We start from the raw sequence: 12,488 nt of genomic DNA, 5'->3' as shown, positions 1-12,488 counted from the left end.
AGTATCCTTCAAATCCAAATACATCTTGGTATTTCCTGAATGAATCGAATAGGGTGAATCATGGGCCTCTTGCAGAATTAACTTCCTGATCTCCGAGTCATTAGGCACATAAACACGGTCTTCAAACCATAAGGTATCGTGCTCATCCTCACGAATTCCTTTAGCTTTTCCTTTGCTTATTTTCTCCTTAATAGAAGCAATCTCCTTGTCAGTCTTATGGGCTTCTCTGATCTTATCCATCAAAGTAGACTGAATCTCCAATGCTGCTACATAGCCTCTCGGGACTATCTCCAAACATAGCTCACGAAGATTTTCGGCTAACTCCCTTGGTAAATCTCCCGTCATTAGGGTGTTGACATGACTTTTACGGCTCAGTGCATCGGCTACTACGTTAGCCTTTCCGGGGTGATAATGCAATCTCATATCATAATCCTTGATGAGTTCCAACCATATCCTTTGTCTGAGATTCAACTCCTTCTGCGTGAAAATATACTTCAAACTCTTGTGATCTGTGTACACCTCGCAATGGTTTCCAATGAGAAAGTGTCTCCAGGTTTTCAATGCATGCACTACGGCTGCTAACTCCAAATCATGCGTAGCATAATTCAACTCATGAGGCTTGAGCTGTCGTGAGGCATATGAAACAACTCTTCCTTCCTGCATAAGCACTGCTCCAAGTCCTCGACGTGAAGCGTCGCAATACACCTCATAATCCTTGGCCTGATCTGGCAAAATCAACACAGGTGATGTAACCAAACGTTTCTTCAACTCCTGGAAACTGGCCTCACATTCCAGAGTCCATATGAACTTGGTATCCTTCTTCAACAACTCCGTCATAGGCTTTGCAATCTTCGAGAAATTTTCAATAAATCTCCGGTAGTATCCTGCGAGTCCAAGAAAACTCCGGATCTCTCCAACTGTTGTTGGCGCTTCCCAATTTGTCACAGTGTCAACCTTAGTGGGATCTATTGCTATACCATCTTCGGATATAACGTGTCCGAGAAATCCAACTTCCTTCAACCAAAACTCACATTTGCTAAACTTAGCATATAACTGATGTTCTCTGAGCTTACCAAGTACCAAACACAAATGCTCCTTATGCTCCTCTTCATTTTTCGAGTAAACCAGGATATCATCAATGAACACTACGACGAACTTATCCAAAAACTCCATAAATACTTTGTTCATCATGTTCATAAAATATGCAGGTGCATTAGTCAGACCAAATGACATAACCGTATACTCGTACAGCCCATACCTGGTGGTAAAAGCCGTATTAGGTATATCCTGTTCTCGAATCTTCAACTGATGGTATCCTGATCGCAGGTCGATCTTGGAAAATACCTTAGCTCCTTGCAATCGATCAAACAGATCATTGATCATTGGTAATGGGTACTTGTTCTTGATGGTTACTTCATTCAATCCTCGATAATCAACAACCATCCTTAACGATCCATCCTTCTTGTCCACTAGGAGTACTGGTGATCCCTAAGGTGAAGAACTTGGGCGAATATAACCTTTATCCAGTAACTCCTTAATCTGCATTTTAATCTCTTCCAAATCCTTTGCGGGCATCCTATATGGTCTCTTAGATATTGGCCCTGTGCCTGGCAAAAGCTCAATCAAAAACTCAATATCTCTATCCGGTGGCATGCCTGGCAACTCTTCTGGAAATACATCAGGGAAATCCTTCACTACTGGTACTTCCTCCTGCACAACTCATGTTAAACAATTTACTTGAGTCCTCTTCGGCACATGCCGGGATACATACTTGATCCTTCTTCCTTCTGGGGTGGTAAGCAAAATTGACTTACTGGCGCAATTGATGTTTCCTCCATACATCGACAGCCAATCCATACCCAGGATTACATCCAAACCTTGTGATTCCAAAATGATCAAATCTGAGGGAAACACATGCCTACCTATACTCAATGGCACTTGAAAACATCCCTTACTAGCCATATACTCCGCTCTTGGTGAGCTTACTAGCATAGGTGTTCTAAGAACTTTGGTGGGCAGATTATACTTATCCACAAATCCCCTTGATATGTATGAATGTGATGCACCAGTATCAAAAAGAACGAGTGCAGTAAATGACTTAACCAAAAACTTACCGGTTACTACACCCGCTGCTCTTCAACCTCCTCCACGTTAACGTGGTTTACCTGTACCCTATTGAAAGGGTTCGGCTTCTTCCCCGAGCTTCCATTGACATTTCCATTCTGGAATTCAGGACATTCATTGGCATAATGTCCGGTCTTCTGGCACTTGAAACAAGTGACTTGGCTCAGGTCTCTCTTGACTGGGGTTGATGGGTTGGTTCGGTTCTGGCCATTGCTTCCTCCATTCCCATTACCATTCTTGATGCCATTGTCATTGTGCGAGCTACCTCCTCCATGGGTATGCTGAAAATGTCCTCCGGTCTAGGGGTAAAATGTGTCTTCTGCTGAGCTCCTGAATTGTACTTCCCTTGTCCATACTTCCTCTTGCGGTTCTCAATCTACTGCTACTTCCCTTCAATCATCAGAGCACGATCTACCAACTCCTGGTAGTTGTTGAAGGTTGCTACCATCAACTGCATGCTCAGCTCATCATTCAGTCCTTCCAGAAACTTCTCCTGCTTAGCTGCATCCGTAGCAACGTCATTTAGTGCATAACATGCTAACTTATTAAAGTCCTCCACATACTGGCCAACTGTCCGTCCTCCTTGGCGCAAGTTGCGAAACTCATGCTTCTTCATGGCCATAGCTCCTGCTGAAACATGGGCTGTACGGAAAGCCTGCTGAAACTGGTCCCATGTGACAGTGTCGATAGGGAAAGTGGTGGTGAAATTCTCCCACCATGATGCTGCGGGTCCTTCAAGCTGATGTGCGGCAAACTTCACCTTTTCCGCATCTGTGCATCCTGCCATGGTCAACTCCCTTACTGTCTTGCGGAGCCAATCATCTGCTACTATCGGCTCGATGCTACTGGAAAACACCGACGGATTCAGCCTAAGAAAACGGGCTAAGTGGTCAACAGGTGGTGGTGGTGGTGGTGGTTTTTTGTTATTGTTCCCCTGATTCTGATTCTGGACTAGCAACTGCATCAATGTGTTCTGCTGCTGGATCAACTGGGTGAGCTCCGGTGGGAAGGTAAATCCGAGGTCACGTCTCGGAGGCATCTGAGGGTTTAGAAAATATGATATTTAAGAATAGAGAGGGGTCTAGAGAGAAAACACTACCCATATGCACATGAGGCAAAAGCAAACAATTCACTTCATTCAATCAAACAAGGGCATACAATCGATCTAACTATCGCAAAAGTGCTCGGACTACTATATTTACATGGTGGACTACTACTACTGACGGGGTGGTCTACTAGAAATATTCTTCGGTTGCAGACTCCATGATATCTGCTCCAGCTTCATCCACATAGTCATCATCGCTATCATCTGGATCCGAGTCGGTGTCGTCGATGATGATGTAGTCTTCCGGGCGAATCTCCTTGGGTTCTTCGTCTTCTTCTACTGGTGTAGGGCCTCCCATAAATATTCCAATCTTCTTGATCAGGTCGTCATTCTTCTCCACTAATACTTTGATTTCCTCTTCATAATCTTCACGTGTAGCCTTGAGTTCTTCCTCTAGTTCCTTTATTCTTGTCATCGCCTTCTTAAGATCTATCATGTCGGCACACATCTGGTTCTCCTGATGTCGAATGTGCTGGTTTAACTCCTGGATAAAAGTTGCAATTGACCTATCCTTCCTGGCGCTGATCATCTCCCAGTGCTCATCTCGGCACCCACAAATCTGGTAGATAGTATCCTTGAGATCATTGCAGTAAACTTCTCCAATGCGTCCCATGGCAATGTGAGCTGCCATGCTCTTTCCTAGATTCCAAGTTGGTGCATCAAAAGAAAACTCTATGGGCTCAGTGACTGGCATGAACTTCCTTCTTGGAACTTGAACTTGAATCATCCAGCGCTCTTCTTCAGGTAAAGTGGCGTTGTAGGTCCCGGTGAAGCTTGGTACTCCTATGTTCAGATATCTAGTGACTTCCTTCAAATGACGTCCAAAGGGTGTATCTTCATCCGGCTGGGTGAACTTGCTCCTTGCATCCGCCATCCTAAAAGAGTAGAAAAGATGAGGAGTCAGAATGAGAAGAGAGTAGTGATCTAGGGCTTTAGCTTAATGGTCGTGTCCTACAGTCAGCGTCTGCTCTGATACCATCTTGTAGCGATCAAACCTCAAACGGTCCAATCTCTGTGCTCAGGTGTCATCCCTGGATCAATAATGCTGACACCACACAGTACTTGAAGGATTTATAATAGAGTGGCAATCACACACTTATTATGTCGAGTATCTCAAAGAGAACTTATTACAATAAATATGGCTTAAGGCCATCTAATATCGATAACAGCGGAAGGCTTGGAAGATAAGTGAGTCCATCAACTCCAATGGCATCACTGAGTATAGAACCACGACCTAAAAGGCTCCTTACTCGTCGTCTGAAAAGTCTGCAACATGAACGTTGCAGCCAGAAACGGGTCAGCACATGGAATATGCTGGCAATGTAACACATAGAGAGCAATGAAAGAATGTCTATACTACATGCATATTTGGCTGGTGGAAAGCTCTATGGTTATAGTTTTGCGTAAAGCCAATTTTTCCCTACTGCAAAGGAATAAATTTTATTTAACTATCAAGGTGGTTGTTAAACATTGAGAGTGTAGACACGCTCTCAATCCCAATTAAGCATCATCATTAAAAACCCAACAATATTAATTTAGAGTAACATGATGAGATTCACATGATAATCCAAGTACTAGATACTCAAGTTGTCCATAACCGGGGACACGGCTAACCATGATTAGTTTATACACTCTGCAGAGGTTTGCGCACTTTTCCCCACAAGACTCGATCTCCTCCGTTGTTATTATCGCACTACATGGTGTTTGAGAAACGGATGACCGAGACATAGTCTTTCGGAAGCACTCACACCTTACGAACGGGTAGATCATTACACCTACTTTCCCCTACATCTGCTAGTCTACCACTGTAAGAGTTCGCACAACTTAGTCAACTATGCTAGAGCCCATAGTAGCTTGTGGCTGCACACGGAGGTTTCTAGCATGAACAATCTCATGATCCCTTTGAGCCTGGGTGGCGGTCCAAAAGAAAACAGGCAATCGCTGGAATACCCATGTGCCTCAATCCACCCAGATGTGTATTTAAGTTGCCACCTTAGATAAACCATTAATTTAACAATCTCACATCTGTCATGGATTTCACTCACCCAATCCACGTCTATTAGCATGGCATGGCATAATAAGCAAACGTAGAAGTAACTCCCAAAGGTTTGATAATAAACAGGTAATATGTACTACCTCAACTACTTCCCAAACCCACAATTTAATTAGATCCTAATCATGTAATGTGTGAGGATTGATCTAATGCAATAAAAACTGGGTAGTAGGAGGTATGATCAAAGTGTTACTTGCCTTGCTGATGATCCGGGAAACCTAGCGATTTGAAGTAGCAAGCGGCGCACTCCGGGTACTCTATCACAAACAAACAAGCATACAATAAGTACTCATCTGATGCACAGGTAAAACTCAAATAAGAGATCTAACCAGGAAGTTCAACTTAAGAACTCCGGTTGGCAAAAAGAACCAAATCGAACAAAGCAACGAAAGACAAACGGCAAAAGAAATAGGCTTCATTTACTATTCTGGATCTAGGGCAATTTTTACAGAGGGAAAAACTTGTTTGAGTTGGTTAAACGGAAAGAGGGTTTCGAGATGAAACTCATGGCGCTTGAATTGCCTGATTCCGATAAACGAGCGAAAAGTTATACTAGAATAAAAATCAGATCAGAAATCGCGATCAGAAAAATCGCGGATTTAATCCGAGAAAAAGAAAACGACGAACAGATTAACGAACGAACGTTCGCTATCTAAATCTAAACGATGAACGTGTTCGTTAAAACAAATGAACGAGCGAACGCTCGCTAAATAAATAAACCGGAAAAACCGATCTATAAAAAAAACGAAACTAAAAAAACTGGAAAAAACGGTGAAAACCTAACGGTTTTCTAAAAAACCGGCGGGCGGCTCGACCTCGACGGCGGCGAACTCCGGCGGCGGCGGCTAGGGTTTGGGGCGCGGGGCGCGGCACGGCTGGGCTAGGGCTGGGGCGGCCCGGGGCGCGGCTATATAAAGCCCCGGCCAGGCAAAGTCCTGGCCGGTTACGGCCCAAAGTCGGTTCGGGCTTTTTTGTTTTTTAAATAATTACGCTCAGAAAAAAACAAAAGGAATACTAAACGGACTCTAAAAATCCCTAAATAATTTTCCCCGGCTTCTAAAATCAAGCCGCACAGGATGAACATTTATTTGGGGCCTAAATGCAATTTTGAAAAACACGCATTTTTCCTAAAGCCAATAAAATAGCAAATAAATCCAAAATAAAATCTTATTTGATTTTATAATTAAATCCTCAATATTTATTTATTTTGGGAAAGTCATTTTATTCCCTCTCTCATATTTTTGTAATAGAAATAATTGAAGATAAAATAAATAAAACCAAATGATCCTATTTTCAAAATTTGAGAAAACTTGAATATGAAAATAACGAAATCCCCAACTCTCTCCGAGGGTCCTTGAGTTGCGTAGAATTTCTAGGATCAACCAAAACGCAATAAAAATATGATATGCAATGATGATCTAGTGTATAACATTCCAAATTGAAAATTTGGGATGTTACAATAAACTTGATGATTCAATTGACTTGGCTTGAGACAATAAGAATGATGAAGTCCCCTTAATTCTTCATAATGTAGCCAAGTCTCCAATGACCTCCAACAACACTTATTGATCAAGTATGAGCTAGTTGGTCCCCAACCAAGTTGGTTCCTAAGAGGTTAGTCACAATAGGCTTGGCTACCCAAATGGTTCTTTTCTTGACACCACTTTGAGCACCAACAAATTTGGCAAACACATTGCCAACCTTATCCTTCCCAAGAGAATATATATCATCAATTAGAATAGGGTTGGATAAGGTACCATTTGTGCATGAAGAAGCAACGTGACCTTTTTCACGACATAGGTAGCAACGTCTACTCTTTACTTTCTTCTCACTTGATTTCTCAACTTGAGAAGCATTTGCTTGAGTTTTCTTGGGAAGAGGCCTTTCTTCAACTTGAGGTTGAGAATGAGAGTGTACTTGTGGCCGCTTCCCTTGTTGCTTGTCACTAATTGGCTTCTTCTTCAATGGGCAAGATCTAACATGATGCCCTTCTACTTTGCACTTGAAGCAAACAATCTTGGCTGAATTCTTGACTTGTTCTTGGCCCTTCTTTTTGTTCACCTTGGACTTCTTCTTCTTGTTCGAGTTTAATCCAAGTCCACCTTTGTCATTGGGGTATTTTTGCACACTCAAGATATTGTTGAGTGTGGATTTCCCTTCATGACTCTTTTCCAAGTCTTTCTTCAAAGAAGTGACTTGGGCCTTGAGCTCTTTGATTTCCTCTACATGGTTAGTCTCAACACAAGTACTAGAGGAAGTATAAGCTTCATCGTTAGAGCAACAAGGCAAGGAAAGCAATTCATCACAAGATGTACCAATATTGTGAGTAGATGAATTACAAGGACCAGCACATGGCAATATAGCATTTTGACTAGAAGTAGTGCTAGTATCCACATGAGGCTCACTAGATGTTACCTTAGCAAGCATTGCCTCATGAGCTATCTTTAGCACATTATGGGATACTAGAAGATCATCATGAGAGCTTGAGAGCTTTTCATGGATTTCTTCCAATTTCCCATAATTGCTAGATAACAACTCAAGTTGAGCCCGTAGCTCAACGTTCTCCTTCAAAATGGGTGCTTCACAAGTAACAGAGTTAGTAGCACAAGCATCATCATTAACAACAATAGGAGAGGATAACTTGGCAAGCTCTTTTAAATAAGAAGCTTCAAGTTGATCATGAGACTCGGTGAGTTTGATGAGCTCACACTTGATGACCCTTGAGCCATTTTCGAGGTGCTCAAAATCCTCAAGGAGTCTAGCATGAGCAACTTCAAGCTTAGCATTTTTAGTTTCAAAAACATTGGCCACCTCAAGAGCTTTATCATGAGATTCCTTCACTCTAGATAATTCTAGAGCAAAAGTCTCCTCAAGAGATTCCTTGGTGGTTTGTTCAAGTTCAAGAGCTTGAGAGAGGTCCGCATTTTCATTAGCGTAATCACGCTCATGACCTTCCATTTTATCAATGGTGACCTCATGCTCCTCAAGACGAGATTACAACTCATCAATATATTTCTTGCCCTCAATAGCAATAGACATGATTTCCATGAAGTTGGAACGAGCAATTTTATTCTTAAGAAGAGCTTCAAAAATCATTTCCCCCTTAATTTTGAAGGAGGCAACATCATCATTCTCTTCATCATAATCAACATCATCATCACTCTTGCCATCATCAATATCATCACAAGATATATTGGGATTCAAAGTGGGAGATACCTTTGAAGCCTTGGCCATAAGGCAAAATGCAATAGATGATGATGTAGGATCCCTTGAAGCACCATTCAAGACCACATCTTGTTCCATGGAGTTTTGGGTTTCCTCTACATTGTTAGCATAACAATTCGAGGAAATATATGCATTTTTATCATGGCAACAAGACATAGTAAACATATCATCATGAGATTTAGTCAAGCAATTTCTACATGATATGAAAGGACTATCAACACAAGCATGTGAAACATTTGGAGTGCTCGGAGTGCTAAAGTCCAAAGATGAAGCATTGCAATAAGAAAGTGATGAAGGATTATTAACAATAAGCCCACTATCATCATTGCAATGTACACCACTACTCACCATGTCATTACCTTGTGGCAACCCACATGTAGGTGAAGTAGAAGAAGTTGAGAAGGAAACACGGCCAGAGGTGGAGGGAGAACAATCATCCCCACAAATCTTGGACACACCATATTTATCTTGAAGCTTTGTCCACAACTCATGGGCATCCCGGAACGGCATGAGTTGAAATATAACTACATTGCTCAAAGCATTGAAAAGCACATTAGAAGCTTGAGCATTGAGATAAGAGTTTTTCTCATCCTCTAAAGATAATCTTTGGGGATTCTTTGGAGGATAAAAACCCATATCTACAATTCGCTCTAAATTTGGGTCCATGACCCTAAAGAGATTAAGCATGCGAATTACCCAAACATCAAAATTTGTGCCATTGAAACTAAGAGTGTCAGAGAATCCTAATCCCCTAGTCGACATCTTAACTCTCTAGGCGATAAATCCTAATAAAGAGAGGCGAGGATCTGATACCAATTGAAAGATCGAGGATGTCGCCTAGAGGGGGGTGAATAGGCGCTTTAAAATAATTATGGTTTAGCCTTGAACAAATGCGGAATAAACCTAGCGGTGAATTTGCCAAGCACAAAACCTAAAACAACTAGGCTCACCTATGTGCACCAACAACTTATGCTAAGCAAGATAAGCAACTATGTGATAGCAAGATATATGACAAAGAACAATATGGCTATCACAAAGTAAAGTGCATAAGTAAAGGGCTCGGGTAAGAGATAACTAGGGCACGTGGAGACGACGATGTTGTTGGGTTTCGTAGTAATTTCAAAAAAATTCCTACGCTCACGCAAGATCATGTGATGCATAGCAACGAGATGGGAGAGTGTTGTCTACGTACCCACGCAGACTGACTGCGGAAGCGTTGACGCAACATAGAGGAAGTAGTCGTACGTCTTCACGATCCAACCGATCAAGCACCGAAACTAAGGCACCTCCGAGTTCGAGCACACGTTCAGCTCGATGACGATCCCCGGACTCCGATCCAGCAAAGTGTCGGTGAAGAGTTCCGTCAGCACGACGGCATGGTGACGATCTTGATGCACTACAGCAGCAGGGCTTCGCCTAAACTCCGCTACAGTATTATCGAGGATTATGGTGGCTGGGGGCACCGCACACGGCTAAGGAATAGATCACGTGGATCAACTTGTGTGTTCTAGGGTGACTCTACCTCAGTATATAAAGGACCAAAGGGGGGAGGCTGGCCGGCCTCAAGGGGTGCGCCAGGAGAGTCCTACTCCCTCTGGGAGTAGGATTCCCCCCCCCCCCCAATCCTAGTTGGAATAGGATTCGCGGAGGGGGAAAAGAGAGAGAGGGGGCCGGCCACCTCTCCTAGTCCTAATAGGACTAGGGGAAGGGGGAGGCGCGCAGCCCATGTAGGGCTGCCTCTTCTCTTTTCCACCAAGGCCCATCATGGCCCATTTAGCTCCCGGGGGGTTCCGGTAACCCTCCCGGTACTCCGGTAAAATCCCGATTTCACCCGAAACACTTCTGATATCCAAACATAGGCTTCCAATATATCAATCTTTATGTCTCGACCATTTCGAGACTCCTCGTCATGTTCGTGATCACATCCGGGACTCCGAACAACCTTCGGTACATCAAAATGCATAAACTCATAATATAACTATCATCGTAACCTTAAGCGTGCGGACCCTACGGGTTCGAGAACAATGTAGACATGACCGAGACACGTCTCCGGTCAATAACCAATAGCGGGACCTGGATGCCCATATTGGCTCCTACATATTCTACGAAGATCTTTATCGGTCAGACCGCATAACAACATACGTTGTTCCCTTTGTCATCGGTATGTTACTTGCCCGAGATTCGATCGTCGGTATTCCAATACCTAGTTCAATCTCGTTACCGGCAAGTCTCTTTACTCGTTCTGTAATACATCATCCCGCAACTAACTCATTTAGTTGCAATGCTTGCAAGGCTTAAGTGATGTGCATTACCAAGAGGGCCCAGAGATACCTCTCCGACAATCGGAGTGACAAATCCTAATCTCGAAATACGCCAACCCAACATGTACCTTTGGAGACACCTGTAATGCTCCTTTATAATCACCCAGTTACGTTGTGACGTTTGGTAGCACCCAAAGTGTTCCTCTGGTAAACGGGAGTTGCATAATCTCATAGTTATAGGAACATGTATAAGTCATGAAGAAAGCAATAGGAACATACTAAACGATCGGGTGCTAAGCTAATGGAATGGGTCATGTCAATCAGATCATTCTCTTAATGATGTGATCCCGTTAATCAAATAACAACTCATTGTTCATGGTTAGGAAACATAACCATCTTTGATTAACGAGCTAGTCAAGTAGAGGCATACTAGTGACACTAAGTTTGTCTATGTATTCACACATGTATTATGTTTCCGGTTAATACAATTCTAGCATGAATAATAAACATTTATCATGATATAAGGAAATAAATAATAACTTTATTATTACCTCTAGGGCATATTTCCTTCAGTCTCCCACTTGCACTAGAGTCAATAATCTAGATTACATAGCAATGATTCTAACACCCATGGAGCCTTGGTGCTGATCATGTTTTGCTCGTGGAAGAGGCTTAGTCAACGGGTCTGCAACATTCAGATCCGTATGTATCTTGCAAATCTCTATGTCTCCCACCTGGACTAGATCCCGAATGGAATTGAAGCGTCTCTTGATGTGCTTGGTTCTCTTGTGAAATCTGGATTCCTTTGCCAAGGCAATTGCACCAGTATTGTCACAAAAGATTTTTATTGGACCCGATGCACTAGGTATGACACCTAGATCGGATATGAACTCCTTCATCCAGACTCCTTCGTTCGCTGCTTCCGAAGCAGCTATGTACTCCGCTTCACATGTAGATCCCGCTACGACGCTTTGTTTAGAATTGCACCAACTGACAGCTCCACCGTTTAATGTAAACACGTATCCGGTTTGCGATTTAGAATCGTCCGGATCAGTGTCAAAGCTTGCATCAACGTAACCTTTTACGGTGAGCTCTTTGTCACCTCCATATACGAGAAACATATCCTTAGTCCTTTTCAGGTATTTCAGGATGTTCTTGACCGCTGTCCAGTGATCCACTCCTGGATTACTTTGGTACCTCCCTGCTAAACTTATAGCAAGGCACACATCAGGTCTGGTACACAGCATTGCATACATGATAGATCCTATCGCTGATGCATAGGGAACATCTTTCATATTCTCTCTATCTTCTGTAGTGGTCGGGCATTGAGTCTTACTCAATTTCACACCTTGTAACACAGGCAAGAATCCTTTCTTTGCTTGATCCATTTTGAACTTCTTGAAAATCTTGTCAAGGTATGTGCTTTGCGAAAGTCCAATTAAGCGTCTTGATCTATCTCTATAGATCTTTATGCCTAATATGTAAGCAGCTTCACCGAGGTCTTTCATTGAAAAACTCTTATTCAAGTATCCCTTTATGCTATCCAGAAATTCTATATTATTTCCAATTAAAAATATGTCATCCACATATAATATCAGAAATGCTACAGAGCTCCCACTCACTTTCTTGTAAATACAGGCTTCTCCGAAAGTCTGTATAAAACCAAATGCTTTGATCACACTATCAAAGCATTTATTCCAACTCCGAGAGGCTTGCACCA

This window comes from Triticum dicoccoides, chromosome 4A (genome assembly GCF_002162155.2).
Source record: "Triticum dicoccoides isolate Atlit2015 ecotype Zavitan chromosome 4A, WEW_v2.0, whole genome shotgun sequence".
Classification (NCBI taxonomy): domain Eukaryota; kingdom Viridiplantae; phylum Streptophyta; class Magnoliopsida; order Poales; family Poaceae; genus Triticum; species Triticum dicoccoides.
Note: the sequence above shows the minus strand (reverse complement) of the source record.